The sequence below is a fragment of the Hyla sarda genome, chromosome 6 (assembly GCF_029499605.1).
Source record: "Hyla sarda isolate aHylSar1 chromosome 6, aHylSar1.hap1, whole genome shotgun sequence".
NCBI classification, from domain to species: domain Eukaryota; kingdom Metazoa; phylum Chordata; class Amphibia; order Anura; family Hylidae; genus Hyla; species Hyla sarda.
In genome coordinates, this window is record NC_079194.1 from 26,913,433 (window position 1) to 26,930,357 (window position 16,925).

At 44.7% G+C, this 16,925-nt stretch overlaps 1 protein-coding gene and 1 non-coding gene across 6 annotated transcripts in view; both read left to right on the forward strand.

Annotated features, from left to right (window-relative positions):
• The window catches only part of VAV3 (vav guanine nucleotide exchange factor 3), a 266,286-nt gene that overhangs the window by 48,394 nt on the left and 200,967 nt on the right, over nucleotides 1-16,925 (forward strand). The window lies entirely within an intron of this gene.
• Nucleotides 9,847-10,039, forward strand: LOC130278067 (U2 spliceosomal RNA). The gene has a single exon (XR_008845740.1). It is a non-coding gene; the product is annotated as a U2 spliceosomal RNA (small nuclear RNA).

Genomic DNA, 16,925 nt, shown 5'->3' on the forward strand with positions numbered 1-16,925 from the left:
TATATGGCAGTGTTTGCAGCCTATATGGCAGTACATAGAGCCTATATGGCAGTGTTTGGAGCCTATATGGCAGTACTTGGAGCCTATATGGCAGTGCATGGAGCCTATATGGCAGTGTTTGGAGCCTATATGGCAGTACATAGAGCCTATATGGCAGTACATAGAGCATATATGGCAGTGTTTGGAGCCTATATAGCAGTACATAGAGCATATATGGCAGTGTTTGGAGCCTATATGGCAGTACATGGAGCCTATATGGCAGTGCATGGAGCCTATATGGCAGTGTTTGGAGCCTATATGGCAGTGCATGGAGCCTATATGGCAGTGTTTGGAGCCTATATGGCAGTACATAGCGCCTATATGGAAGTACATGGAGCCTATATGGCAGTGCATGGAGCCTATATGGCAGTGTTTGCAGCCTATATGGCAGTACATAGAACCTATATGGCAGTGTTTGGAGCCTATATGGCAGTGTTTGGAGCCTATATGGCAGTGCATGGAGCCTATATGGCAGTGTTTGGAGCCTATATGGCAGTACATAGAGCCTATATGGCAGTACATAGAGCATATATGGCAGTGTTTGGAGCCTATATGGCAGTACATAGAGCATATATGGCAGTGTTTGGAGCCTATATGGCAGTACATGGAGCCTATATGGCAGTGCATGGAGCCTATATGGCAGTGTTTGGAGCCTATATGGCAGTACATAGAGCCTATGTGGCAGTACATAGAGCCTATATGGCAGTACATGGAGCCTATATGGCAGTGTTTGGAGCCTATATGGCAGTACATAGAGCATATATGGCAGTACATAGAGCATATATGGCAGTGTTTGGAGCCTATATGGCAGTACATGGAGCCTATATGGCAGTGCATTGAGCCTATATGGCAGTGTTTGGAGCCTATATGGCAGTACATAGAGCCTATATGGCAGTACATAGAGCCTATATGGCAGTACATGGAGCCTATATGGCAGTACATAGAGCCTATGTGGCAGTACATAGAGCCTATATGGCAGTACATGGAGCCTATATGGCAGTGTTTGGAGCCTATATGGCAGTACATAGAGCATATATGGCAGTACATAGAGCATATATGGCAGTGTTTGGAGCCTATATGGCAGTACATGGAGCCTATATGGCAGTGCATTGAGCCTATATGGCAGTGTTTGGAGCCTATATGGCAGTACATAGAGCCTATATGGCAGTACATAGAGCCTATATGGCAGTACATGGAGCCTATATGGCAGTACATAGAGCCTATATGGCAGTACATGGAGCCTATATGGCAGTACATAGAGCCTATATGGCAGTACATAGAGCCTATATGGCAGTACATGGAACCTATATGGCAGTACATGGAGCCTATATGGCAGTACATAGAGCCTATATGGCAGTACATAGAGCCTATATGGCAGTACATGGAGCCTATATGGCAGTACATAGAGCCTATATGGCAGTACATGGAGCCTATATGGCAGTACATGGAGCCTATATGGCAGTGTTTGGAGCCTATATGGCAGTACATGGAGCCTATATGGCAGTGTTTGGAGCCTATATGGCAGTGTTTGGAGCCTATATGGCAGTACATGGAGCCTATATGGCAGTACATGGAGCCTATATGGCAGTGTTTGAAGCCTATATGGCAGTGTTTGGAGCCTATATGTCAGTACATGGAGCCTATATGGCAGTACATAGAGCCTATATGGCAGTACATAGAGCCTATATGGCAGTACATGGAGCCTATATGGCAGTACATGGAGCCTATATGGCAGTACATGGAGCCTATATGGCAGTACATGGAACCTATATGGAAGTACATGGAGCCTATATGGCAGTGTTTGGAGCTGTACGTCAGTTCACAGAGCCTGTATGGCAATGCTGTTCTGTAGTCCACAGAGTTTGTATGGCAATGCACTTAGCCTTTGCTTTCCCTCCATTACTTGGCTTTTCTGCAGTGATTCAGTTGTCGAAGCCGTAAAAGTGAATATACATATATGGTGCGTCTTGTATAATATATTGTACAGGTGCAAATAGCAGGGATTAAGAATTATTCTTGCAATACTAAACCCCAGTCGGACTGTAAAACTGAGCGGCGTCTCTGCCTGATGTGAAAGTGACTCTATTGCTATGGAGAAGCTGCTGTAACATCTGCAGCACCAAGTAATCTCCTCTGCCAAGCTGTAATATGGGACATTACCGCCTCGCGTCTCGGGAAGAAGCCTAGAAAAAAGCTGATGCACTATTTTCTCCTTGGGATGAGCAACTGTGGAAGAACAATGTACCGAGCAGATTAGGCAGAATCCCTTTGATGGATTTAACTTACATTTCAAATCCAATACGATGTCGGAGAATAAAGAAAGAAATCACTGCTGAGCAAAACACTTTAACTCATTTCACTCCTAGAAAAGTCTCCTGGCCCCAGATATCTCACCAATAGTTAAAGTTTTTTAAAAAATATTATGTAAATTTTAAAATTTTAAAGTTCCGCTAATTTCGAAGTTTATTTAAAGTGTACCTCCGATGTTGTGCGAACCTTTATTAAACAATGATTATAGTGCAGCACTGTGCACAATAGTCATTTTTCTAAATCACTGTCATTTTTAATTTGAGTGCTTGCCGCTTTAAACTGTATATTAGGAGTATAATACCAAAAAATGTAATCACACATCCAAAATGACATATAACAACATGATTTTATTAGTTTAAACAGGACGAAGAACATATACATAAAAATGTTTAGGGTAATAGCAGGTATATAACATAAATAAATAAAGTAGCCTATGCAATAGGAATCCCAAATGTTAAAGCATACCTGTCATATCACAGAAAAAAATAATACTTATGTATGTTACTCACTAGATTATGCAGATGCTTTACATGTCTTTTTATTTGTCTAGTTCCTGTATTTGGCTCACAAATCCCTCTGTTTTTCTGCTCATTCTAGCATCCTCTGCTCAGGAAAGGGAGTGTCCGAGGCAAGCACCGATCCCGCCCTCACTCACCATTCATTCACTTCCTCCCTGAGTCTGCTGTGTTGTGCTGGGTACCTTCATCCAATCACCGCAGGCTGGCCTGTAACCCCCTCCTCTCTGTGTTCATGCTGCAGTCTGATAGGACAGGAGTGAGCACAGAGCTGTGCTAGCCCCACCCTCACTTCCTGGACTTTGCCCCAGCCTGTGCTTTAGCTGGAGCAAAGATGATGCTGCAGCCGGACAGGATTATGTTCTGGATGATATGGGGACCCCTAGTGGTATTTTTTTTATAAGCCATGATTTCAATAAAAGATAGTGTAGATGCATACAGAGAGTTCCAGGCAGGGACCCCCCTGTCGCCCCCCCCCCCCCCTGTAGTCTGACTTAGGCTGATATCGTTTCACCAAAAGAGTTCAGACCAATGCTTCAAATTGCAGATAAGTGCAATACTTTATTCATATAGCCAGGTGCAGTTAGGACACCGCTTTTCAAAGGAATACTCCTTTCTTCATCAGGTTAATTGACCTGATGAAGAAAGGAGCATTCCTTTGGAAACACGTCTTAACTGCACCTGGCTATATGAATAAAGTATTGCACTCATCAATTCGAAGCATTGGTCTGAACTCTTTTGGTGAAACGCTATCAGCTATCAGGGCTCCCTGCCTGGAACTCCCCGCACACATCTACACTACCAAGTCCCACACCGATGCACAACGGTATTGCAATACAATGCTGAAAACGGTTGACAGTGTTGTGCCTGATAGCACAATACAAAAAGGTGAGCATCATCAAATTTTTTGCCTGTTGGTGTTCAAGCTCAGGTATGTTCTTCATATAAGGATATACTGGCTAATGTGGGTTAATCATATGTTCCTGTCTACATCTACCACAGTAGTGCACCTAAATGTATGGATTATTCTATATGTTACACATCCACACTTTTCATCGGGTGTAGGATGCCATTGTGGCACTTGTAGTCCGCTGCAGGCATCCTCCATTGTATGCATTTAATGCTGGGGATCGCCCCTAGCAACGGACTACAAGCGCAGGATCTGCTCCCCCAGTATAAATGAACAACTGTATTTGGGGTTGAGCATTTCTCGTCATTTGAAACCACATAATTTTCTTGTTGTTTACCTCTATAAACGCAAACAAACCCTATGAATGAGCGCTTGTACGCGGACTCACATTGGTGGAATGTATCAGTTGCATGGCCTGTTCTCAGGCTCGAAAAGATAACGTAGTCATCTTGAAATAGGATGTACCTGTATGCCCTGGCTGCCTGGTACAGTGGTCCTTCAACATACGATTGTAATCCGTTCCAAATGAACCATCGTTTGTTGAAACCATCGTATGTTGAGGGATCCGTGCAATGTAAAGTATAGGAGGTAATACTCACGTGTACCCGCCGCTCCGGACCCATCACCGCTGCCCTGGATGTTGCCCTCCATCGCTGTCGCCGTGCCCCCGGGGTGTCCCCATCGTTCTGGAACATCTCTGCTGCCCGGGATTCTTGCCCTCCGTTGCCACCATCAGGTCGTTGCGCACGCCGCTCCGCACGCCGCTCCGCACGCCGCTCCGCAAGCCGCTCCGCATGCCGCTCCGCATGCCGCTCCTATTGGATGACGGGACGGCGTGCGCTACGACATGATGACATTGAAGGAGAGCGCCGGCGTACAGGGGACCCCGAAGAGGACGTGCCGGAGCCCCAAGGAAATGTTAGTGATCGTCGGGGCACACGGTGCACCGTAAACGGCTATCCGGCAGCAGCTGAAGCAGTCTGCCCTGCCGGATAGCCGTTTATGCGATGGCCCCGTCATACAAAAGCATTGTATGTTGATGCTGCCTTCAACATGCGATGGCCTCTGAGAGGCCATCGTATCTTGAAATGATCTTATGTCGGGGCCATCGTAGGTCGGGGGGTCACTGTACTTGGGGTGGTTAGCGATTACAGTGGTCTCAGGTGTGAGAACCGGTGCGAACAAAACATGTTTACATGTCTGAGCACCTGTTCTAAAGGCTCGTTGAAAAAAAAGCCACACAATGAGGGAGATTTATAAAAACCTGTGCAGAGGAAAAGTTTCCCAGTTTCCCATAGCAACCAATCAGATCGCTTCTTTCATTTTGCAGAGACCTTGTTAAAAATGAAAGAAGCAATCTGATTGGTTGCTATGGGCAACTGGTCAACTTTTCATCTCCCCCAATGACTCAATGGTTGAGTCACATGCAGCAGGATTGTTGCTAAATTTCTGCGACTGAAAATCTGTTCCATTCATCTAAGTTGGTTTGTTTCAGCAGCGGATGCACATATTTCTGCAACCCCTCTAGTTGAATGAGACAGTCACAGAAATGTTAGAAATCAGACAGCTTTATAATTGTAGTTATTCCCTGTTAGCCTTCTGCAGCTTACATGTCCAAGCTGCTGGATTCCATGCTGTGCGGATTCCTTCTGATCTATCAGTCTGCAGTCCTGCTCCTTCCTTTTTTTAAATGCTCATTCAGCCTCAAATCTTATTTGATTTGTGTTTATTTTATTAAATTTCAGCTTAGGTTCAGGACAGAAGAGAGAGGGGCTGCAGACTGAGCCGTCAGAAAGCAGAGAGCACTAAATGGCATCCAGCAGCTTGCAATGGATTGTAAGCCAAATAACCTGCATAAAACAATGTAGTGAATATTTCACCAAACTGCAAAACGATCGAGTTTTACATGCAATGCAATAAAACATAATGGGGGAGATTTATCAAAACCTGTGCAGAGGAAAAGTTGCCCATAGCAACCAATCACATCGCTTCATTCAATTTTAACAAGGCCTCTGAGAAATGAAAGAAGCGATCTGATTGGTTGTGATAGGCTACTTGGCAACTTTTCCTCTGCACAGGTTTGTATAAATCTCCCCCAATATGTTCAATGGTGTCCTTAGCCTTTAATGGTTTTCCTAACTTATTTCATCATCAGCATACTAAATCAGAATTTAAAGATATGTGTAAATTGAAAAAATATCTATTGTTTTTTTGTATTTTTTGTTAAACATACTTTTTAAGAATTGTTTGTGATTTTTTTTTTCAAATTTTCCATTTTGGTATTTATGTCAAAAGACAATCCTGAAATGTTTTAGAGTTCGCTCTGGCCACTAAGCCTAATAATAAGCAGAGACTTCCTGTTCTGTAGGGAAAACATTTCGGCAGAATCTCACTTATCATCACAAACAGGATTACAGTGAAAGCTGAAACCAGTATATATAAGCTTCTTCTTTTGTAGAGATAACTTTTCAGCAGTCTTTTCCTTATCATAATAGACTAAAAAGGGACACTAATATATATATAACACTATATACATAACACAGGATTAGGTCATTTCCAATAGGTGATGGACACAGTACCCCTGTTCTCACACTAAGCCTAATAATAGGCTTAGATGGGTACTCCGCTGCTCAGCGTTTGGAACAAACTGTTCTGAATGCTGGAGCCGGCGCTGGGAGCTCGTGACGTCATAGCCCCGCCCCCTCAATACAAGTCTATAGGAGGTCTACAGCCGTCACGCCCCCTCCCATAGACTTGTATTGAGGGGGCGTGGCGTGACATCATGAGGGTGCGGGGCCATGACGTCACGAGCCCCCGACTCCAGTGTTCGGAACAGTTTGTTCCAAACGCTGAGCAGCGGAGTGCCCCTTTAAACTTCTAAGCAGTCCCCTTCTTATTAGGGATCGACTGATTATCGGTTTGGCCGATTTTGGGCATTATCGGTATCGGCAATTACCTTTCTGATAATCCGATAATGCCCCGCCCCCCATACCGCCCCCACTGCACCGCGACCGAACCCCCCCCACCGGCCAACCGCACCGCCCCGGCCCCAATGCCTCCCCCATCCCCTGCGTTACGCTGTGCGCAATGATGAGTGACGTGACGCAATGGGGGCAGTGCGGTGGGGGGTGCGACGCAGCGCGGCGGTAGGGGGCGCGGTGCAGCGGTTTGGGGGGGGATGGGAGGTGGCGGTGATAGGACTCAGGACCCCCGGACAGGCAGGGGGAAAGAAGCGGGCGGTGGCGGCGGTCTATGGCACCGTAAAAGCCGCTGCAGTTCATTGATTTAAAGCACCCGCTTTAAATCAATGATCTGCAGCGGTGTCGCGGGGGGATAAATAGCCGATAACTTATACCGGAATTTCGGTATAAGTTATCGGCTATCGGCCCTAACCTGCACCGATTATCGGTATCGGCCCTAAAAAAACGATATTGGTCGATCCCTACTTCTTATCATAATAGGCAGGATTATAGTAAAAAGGGACACCAGTATATAGATAACACTATGAAGATAACACAGGATCAGGTCATTCCCAATAGGTAATGGTCACAGCTCCCCTCCTCCCCCTCCCTGTACAATGAGCTATGCATGCCTAGAAATAAATAATTCAGCTCCAGAATATTATTCCCTTTGGTGCATGGATCTCTCTATAGAGAAGATGATCAGGTAATATGGCTGCCCCCCACATGTTACCATTATCCTTGGCCCGCACACAACCTGACCTGGACACAGACGTCTCCACTTCCTCAGCCTCCTACCTGTGTCACATCTCTCTGTGCTTTATATTTGTCTTGGCTCCGACACAGGCTGGATGACGGCTTCACGCAGCTTTATCTGTATTCCTGTTGCCAATACAAGGAGCCAGTCCCTTGGATACAGTTATCACCTTCTACCAATTCTTTCACTCCTTTCATTCCAATTAGATTGTAAGCTCTTATGGACAGGAACATTTCTCTATTTTTTATTGCTGAATATGCCAGAACCCTATAAATATAGATAAGTCTTATGTATGCATTTTTTAACCTTTTAACCATCAGGGTCTACGTATGGCCAAGTTATAATGCAGCTGTTATAATGTGGCCCTTGTGTTCTCGGGATCGTCTTTTGCTGTGTCACATGATATGTCAAATTTGAGCTAAAAGTGGAAGTACACTTCAAGTGTTAGCAGATTTTCAGTAGTTCCTAACGTTGACACACCCTGATTTATATATAAATCTTCCCTTTTCGTATTCCTGGACTCCTGAAGTAGCTGAACTGAGTTCTCTTTACTTTGTGCAGAACACTATATATCATACAAGTGTCTGTTTTGCTCAGCTGTAATACTAGGTTTCTCTACTATTGCCAAAGTAAATATTTTTTCCTGACAGGGCGTCTGCCTCTGGGGGTACACAACTCCTACGTGTGCCAAAGAATCGGGTCCGCAGCTCAGGACATAGTCATAGACAGTGAGTGTAGGTTGGGTCTCTGCGTTTTCATGAATGTTTAGCTTTACCTTTTGTCAGAGTTAAATGTGGGGCCCCAGTGATGCAAGGTTGCAGTACTTGGTAGGATTAAAGGGTTATTCCCATCTCAGCTTGTTATCCCTCCGATCCTATAAAAAGGGGACAAAATTGTGCCTAGAATGAATAATGTGCATCACACGTGTGTGGTCCATCCATTCATTCTCTATGAGGACTCCTAACATATACAAGCGCTAAACTTAGAAATGTTTGCCAGCCCAATGATGAATGAATAAGCACTGGCCACGCACCCACCGCATGCTCCTTTCACTCAGGAGTGTTCAGTCTCACTCCTGAGACCGATCACTCCTGAGACCGATCACTCCTGAGGCCGATCACTCCTGAGACCGATCACTCCTGAGACCGATCACTCCTGAGACCGATCACTCCTGAGACCGATCACTCCTGAGGCCGATCACTCCTGAGGCCGATCACTCCTGAGGCTGATCACTCCTGAGGCCGATCACTCCTGAGGCCGATCACTCCTGAGACCGATCTCTCCTAAAACCGATCACTCCTTTGACCAATCACTCCTGAGACCTATCACTCCTGAGACCGATCTCTCCTAAAACCTATCACTCCTGAGACCGATCACTCCTGAGACCGATCACTCCTGAGACCGATCACTCCTGAGACTGATCACTCTTGAGACCGATCACTCCTGAGAGCCGATCACTTCTGAGAGCCGATCTCTCCTGAGACCAATCACTCCTGAGACCGATCTCTCCTAAAACCGATCACTCCTTTGACCAATCACTCCTGAGACCTATCACTCCTGAGACCGATCTCTCCTAAAACCTATCACTCCTGAGACCGATCTCTCCTGAGACCGATCTCTACTGAGACTGATCTCTCCTGAGACCGATCACTCCTGAGACCGATCACTCCTGAGGCCGATCACTCCTGAGGCCGATCACTCCTGAGACCGATCACTCCTGAGACCTGTCATTCCTGAGACCGATCACTCCTGAGACCTGTCATTCCTGAGACCGATCATTCCTGAGACCGATCACTCCTGAGACCGATCACTTCTGAGACCTGTAATTCCTGAGGCTGATCACTTCTGAGACCGATCACTTCTGAGACCGATCACTCTTGAGACCAGTCACTCTTGAGACCAGTCACTCTTGAGACCAGTCACTCTTGAGACTTGTCACTCCTGAGACCAATCACTCCTGAGACCAATCACTCCTGAGACCAATCACTTCTGAGGCCAATCACTCCTGAGACCGATCACTTCTGAGGCCAATCACTCCTGAGACCGATCACTTCTGAGGCCAATCACTCCTGAGACCGATCACTTCTGAGGCCAATCACTCCTGAGACCGATCGCTCAAGTCATCTAGATCAGAGGTCCCCAACCCAGTCCTCAAGTCCCAACAACATTCCAGTTTTTTCAATTACTCACCAAAAATGAAAGTCCTGGATTATTGGCGGTCTGGGTACTGAGTTGGGGACCTCTGATCTAGATGACTTGAATTTATCCACTGCTTTACTCCAGTTTTCAAGCTCAAAAAAGTTGCAAATGATGAAGCTACTTTTGTTAGCACTCTCCAGCTTACAGAAGTGCTGAATCGCTTCTCAGCCTTTTGGCTACGATCAAGTGTAGTATCTGTTGTCATCAGTTTAATATCTAAAACGTCCCTGGGGAACATATATTACTGTACATGCATTTTATGAGAACCGGGGGGCGATTTCGAAAGTTGCTTCCATCATCCTACACATTGACGCTATATGGCAGTATCTTTGGGTACAGTACACAAAAAAAAATAAAAAGCTGAAGAAAAAATTTAATTTTAAGACCATAAAATTGCCCAAATTTTAGCACAAATCTCCATGTGCCTGTAGCAGGTGTAAATTTCATTTTCTAACTTTCGGAGCAGACATAAATGGGGCAAATTTGGGCCCTCTTTAAAAGCACAGATCCTCAATTGACTTTTATTCTCTGTGTAAGATTAGAAGCGGAATGTGAAATGACAGTAAATGACAGAAGTCACAACCGAAGAAACTGCAAAGGGAGGGATGTGGAGAAGATTATAGGAGACTAAGATGGGGGATAAGTAGAATAGTGAAGATTAGCTGACGGGTGGGGGCAGAAACCCTATAGACGGAATTAAGAGTGAAGAAATAGGACAGACACCTTCAGGCCAGATGTGCAACAATAGATCTTTGTACAGATGCAGCTGTCAGAGTAAATAAGGGCCGCAGTATGATGGAGGCGGCGGAGGGAGTCAGTGAGTCAGGCTGGAAACCTTCCTGTGTACACACAATCCGGAGGGTCAGGAAATCCAAATGGGTTATAACTATTTCACTGCCGGAGGGAAGCGGAATACACGAAACTGCAATAACCGGAGGCTGAGTCAATACAAAGCTACATTATGGGATAAATATGTCAAATACCCGATTGGTCCAGTATCAAGCACTGTTTAAATGCCGAATATATATATATATATATATATATATATATTATACAAACATATAAAAATACTTTTCACACTTCACCCAGTTTATATAGGCTTTGTTTTATTTTACTGCTTTTAAAATTTTTCTACTTTTTGTAAGAGAATTAGTGTGCTTAAAAGGGGTATTCCGCCCACAGACATCTTATCCCCAGTGCCGCAACCGGCATTCTAAACAGTATGATTAGAATGTTGGGTTTGGACAGCTGGAGACGTGGCTTCTCGCTACCCCCCGTGGTGTCACACCACGCCCCCTCCATTCATGTCTATGGGAGGGGGCGTGACGTCCGTCACGCCCCCTCCCATAGACGTGAATGGAGGGGTGTGGCAGGACGTCTGGAGGGGGCGTGGCGTGATGTCACATCTCCGGCCGCCCAAACCCAGCATTCTAAACATATTGTTTAGAATGCCGGGTGCGGCACGGGTACTGCACAGAGATTACAGGGGGTCCCAGTGGCCACCGCAATCAGACATGTTTTCCAAAGGACAGGGGATAAGATGTCTATGAGCGGAATACCCCTTTAAAATTTTCCTTTTCTGACCCTTATAACACTTTTAATTTTCAGTATACGGGGCTGTATGAGGGCTTGTTTGATCTGTAGTTTTTATCAGTACTTTTTGTGTTTTAGGGGACTTTTTGATCACTTTTTATTCACTTTTTTTGTGATACATGAAGTGACTAAAATCAGTAAGTCTGGACGTGTATTTTTATGCCATTCAATGTGCGGGTCTTCATTTACGTTATGTTTTAGTTCTTTCACACACAGTGATACGAAATATGTTTACGTTTATTTTTGTTCACATTATTGTGTTTTAAAAATTAGAAGGGGGTTGGGGGTTGTACTTTTATTGTTTATTAACTTTATTAAATTTTTTACTTTTTTCCCCCACTATTTTTCTACATTCACTATACTATCACACGCAGTCTTTTGATTGCAAACGCAGTTTAACATAACACGGAGCACTGTTATCGGTGCTCTGCTTATACAGGCCGCCGTGGCTTCTTGTATTCTCATTGCGCCGATCTGACGGCACAAAGGCAGGTGAGGGCCCTTACCTTTGGGATTGCTCTGATCAGTCCCCCCTATTCATCTGGAATATGTATTTGTATCCCACAATGGACTTTGATTGTGGAATTTAAAGGGTTAAACGACTACCGATATCCGGCATTAGCGGTGAATCCTGTCTGCTGATGAAAACGTGTATGTTAATGGATGCTAAAAACAGATGCTGCTGTATATCATACAGCAGAATCCGTTTCCCATTGACTTACATTATTTACAGTAACGGATTGTAATAAAATAAAAAATAATAATTGGGCGTACACAATAGAGTGGGTGACAAACGCTCTGTAACCTAAAAATGGAAACGGACACATTTTTTACTCCAGGAAAACGGGAGCAACTACTGTATGTTTATTGACACTGAGTGACCAAATAATATGATAACTAACCAAATACCACAGTATAATAATGCCACCATACCAATAATGTAATAATGCCGCACTGCGGTGCTCAGCTATTCTTGGCATACATCGCGCTGCCAAGTTATGCACAGATACATCTCCTATTCTTGGGTTACCGTATGGTTAGGCTAATTCGGCAGTCTGGTTTGCAGAAACCCTTCATCGCAGGCTTATGTTGTTTTTCCACTAAATGCCACGTCTGCTATGTTTGTCCACCCCCTCATTGCGGATACATTTGTTGTCCAGGAGAATAGAGCAGCCCTGTGACAACCTCTGTGGGTGCTGCGGTGCCGGAGATGTCCGCTTTCCACCAGATTAGAAAAACTTCCAAGGCTAGAACCCTGACAATATTAATACATATATTTAATGTAGTCGCATACTTAAGGTAATAAAAGACAATAGTTTGTCTAGTGTTATCTGTTGTAATTCCACACAAAAAAATAATGCATATTCAGAAGACGAGATTACTGCAGAAAATTCTGGCTAAAGGTGCCCATGCACTTCAGACTAAAGTTGACCAAACCCCCTGGTACGGCTGACTCTGTAAGGATAGGGTTCGCACACAGCGCATCCGCAGCATATTTGACGCTGTGGATGCGCCGCTGACAGTCACAGAACGATGAAAGAGTGAGCTCTCTGCTGCGACTGGGTAGCTGTGTGTGTAGGCTCGTGACTGCCAGCGGTATATTCCACCACTACGAGTGACATACTAAGCTACAGCAGGGAGTATGGAAGACGGCTGCTGACGGTGCTGCACGTGTAGAACAACAGGCAAATATTTGCTTTACAGTAAGAAGAGGAACGGAGCACTCACCCGATCAGCTGGTTGCAGCGGAACTTCTCAAATCACAGTAAATCGATGAACGAGGAGTGAGGCGGTAGATGGAAAACGGGGGAGTTCAGGCGTCGGGCCACGGACTGTGTTGCACCATTAGGGGCTTCGTCTGACTTCCCCCATTTTCCATCTACCACCTCCCTGCTCGTTCATCGATTTACCCCTCAGGGGCCTGACAAAGCACCTAATGGTGCGATATGGTCCGTGGCCTGGTGCCTGAACTCCCCCGTTTTCCATCTACTGCCTCCCTGCTCCTTCATTGATTTACCCCTCAAGGCCTGCCGAAGCACCTAGCGGTGCAATACGGTCCGTGGCCTGACACCTAAACTCCCCCGTTTTCAATCTTCCGCCTCCCTGCTCGTTCATAGATTTAACATGATTTGAGATGTTCCGCTGCAGCCAGCTAATCGGGTGAGTGCTCCGTTCCTCTTCTTACAGTGAAGCCACTGGTCTAAGATGCATGGCAACTTTCCGACTTCCGTAGTATGCACTTAGCAACAGAATCCCATTGAGATGCAAGTGAATTATGCTTGAAATTAATTCCAATGGGAAAATCCATAGTGTGTATGGGCCTAAAGTGGTACTCGGGGGGAAACACAACAATCTCCTGTACAGGGCCTGATTACTCTCAGTCCCCAGAACGTTTCAGCCCCCTCCTTCAGAGATGAGCAGGATTGATGGAGTGATGGTCAGCTCAGCCAATCAGTAGTTTAGATGGGACCCCATCTTAGCCAGTGATTGGCTGAGCGTCTGATAATCCTTCTTGTCTCTGAAGGTGGGGGCTGGAGCGCTCAGGGGTATGGTAAATTCAGCGTAAGAACAGGGCCCAATTCAAGAGGTAGTGGATAGGTATAAGTTGTATTCCCCGGAGTATCTCTTTAAAGATCTTCAGGTCACTACTGGTCCATTTTATCAGGAAATTCTTTGCTGCATGTAGGTGAGATGTTTTTCAAATGTCAGAATTAAGAAAACTGTAACATTTCTCTCCCATGTGCACGAGGTCGGTGATCCTTTTGTTCTCCACGTGTCTCAAATGGCCAAGTTTGCCTCCGGTAGCGGATCTGGCAAAGATCACATGAAAGAGAATAACACATGTACGCGGGATGTAACCACACGTCATAGACAGTGGCCATCAGCAGCCGGGTTCTGACCTCCAACAGGATGCAGAAACAATACATGAGATAGTTCTGTTTTCTTAATATGGCTTAATCCATAAAGGCTGGACGCAGCCGGGAATCATATTTGTGTAATATCTCTGAAGATAATGTCCTGTCGGAGGTTCTGGCTCATGATTTCCTTCCATGAGACTAGGAGGGGAACTGTTTGCTTTACTTTCCATGGTTACCCTGTAGCCAGAATGATATCATATGTTTTTAGGACCAGTATGAATTGGAATTTTAGTCAAATACTTTTAATTAAAATTGCAAGATTAGTCAAGTGACATAACAGTAAGTGGTGTAAGAACTAGTGAAGGGTGGAGTATTTCCACCAACTCTTAGCCTCCTCTTTGATTGGTTGTTATGGGCTCTGTACTGAGTTATGGTACATTCTTTCCTGTACTATCCTATCATTCCATATAAACCAGACAACCATTTACAGGAGAAGCTTCAGGCCCCGTTAACATAGGAGAACAATTGGCTGTTTGAGCAAATTTCGTCAGCATTGTCTGACTATCTTAAAGGGGTACTCTGCCCCTAGACATCTTATCCCCTACCCCTGCAATCTCCCTACTGCGCCCGGCGTTCATTTAGAGCATCGGGTGCATTGCCGGAGGCTCGTGATGTCACGGCCGTGCCCCGCTCTTGACATAACGGCCATGCCCCCTCAATGCAAGTCAATAGAAGGGGGCGGGATGGCCGGAGCACCCCCTCTTGTAGACTTGCATTGAGGGGGCATGGCTGTGACCGCAACAAGCGGGGCGTGACTGTGCACCCGATGTCTGGCGTGCCGCAACCAAAATCGCGGGGGTCCCCAGCAGCGGGACCCACGCAATCACACATCTTATCCCCCATCCTTTGGATAGGAGATAAGATGTCTAGGGGCGGAGGACCCCTTGTGTATAGTGGTGTGATGATGTTCATGGAAAGAAGGATTCTAGCTTTAAGAAACATCTCTGGATAGATTGGAAGGAAATCATTTCATCAGAGGAATATGTTTTTCCAGGTCAAGTACAGTGAAGGAAAAAATTATTTGACCCCCTGTTGGTTTTGTACATTTGCCTACAGACAAATAAATAATCAGTCTATATTTTTAATGTTCGGTTTATTTGAGCAATAAGAGACAGAATAACAACAAAATAATCCAGAAAATGCATTTCAGATAAGTTATGAATTTATTTGCATTTGAAATAATCAAATAAGTATTTGATCCCCTATAATCAGACAAGATTTCTGTGTTTTTTATACAGGTAAGGAGCTGAGATTAGGAGCACTCTCTTATAGGGAACAATCCTAATCTCAGCTTGGCACCTGAATAAAAGACAAAACAAAAGGAAAAATAGCCAGCACAACAACCTAATACACAGGTGCCCGCTGCTGTGGCAAATACAAAATGTACAAAAAAGAAAGTTGCAACAGCACTCTTGGTCAAAAAATGAAGGCTCTTAGCGCACATTTTGATCAAAAAGTGCACTAAGATCCTCCATTTTTTGACCAAGAGTGCTGTTGCAGCTTTCTTTTTTGTACTTGAATAAAAGACACCTGTCCACAGAAGTAATCTATAGCATTCCAAACTTTCCACCATGGCCAAGACCAAAGAGCTGTCCAAGGATGTCAGGAACAAGATTGTAGACCTACACAAGGCCGGAATGGGCTACAAGATCATCGCCAAGCAGCTTGGTGAGAAGTTTACAACAGTCGGTGCGATTATTCTCAAATGGAAGATACACAACATATCTGTCAATCTCCCTCGGTTGGAGGCTCCATGTAAGATCTCACCTCATAGAGTTTCAATGATCATAAGAACGATGAGGAATCAGCCCAGAACTACACGGGAGGATCTTATCAATGATCTCAAGACAGTTGGGCCCATAGTCACTAAGAAAACATTTGTTAAAACACCACATTGTAAAGGACTGAAATCCTGCAGCACCCGCAAGGTCCCTCTGCTCAAGAAAGCTCTTGTACAGGCCCGTCTGAAGTTTACCAATGAACCTCTGAATTATTCACCACAGTTAGGCCCCTTTCACACTACTGGTATGTTCCTGCATTCTGACACACGTTATTCAGCAATAACGGGTTATGAAAAGAATTGATAAAATAACTAATACAACGGATGATAACTGATGACCAATTTTGACGGATATTGGCCCTGATTTACTATTGTAAACCCGACATGCTTTGTGGGGTTGTGCTCCAGATTTTGTCTCATTGCGTGAGAAATGAAAAAACCCAAACAACTCTACATTTTACTGAGAAAACCCCAAAAGGGGGTGGGGCAGTCGGGGAAAGGGGGCGTGGTCACAGAAAAGTGGCGTGTCCCAGACATTTTCACAAAAACCCAACATATTTACTAAGGTTTCCACAGAAAATGTGGTGAATTTTTAGCTGAGGAAAACCTTATAGATCATAGCAGGTGTAAAAAAAATAAAAAATGTAGGGAAACCTTAGTAAATACCGTGGGAAAAAATTGTAACTAATTAAAACCAACAAAGAAAACTACACAACAATCTTAACAATCAACAATCCGTCATCAACCGTTATAGTCCATTATTTTATGTCTGTTATTTTATTTCCATGTGACTTCCTGGTTGTGATGGTGTACTGAGCATGCTCAGTAGCAATAACGGATCATAACGGAACATAAAAATGATTGACAATAACGGATGTTCTTCCGTCACCCAGAGACTTAAATGTTAAAATGTTATCGTCCGTTATTTCACCGTTATTTTTGAC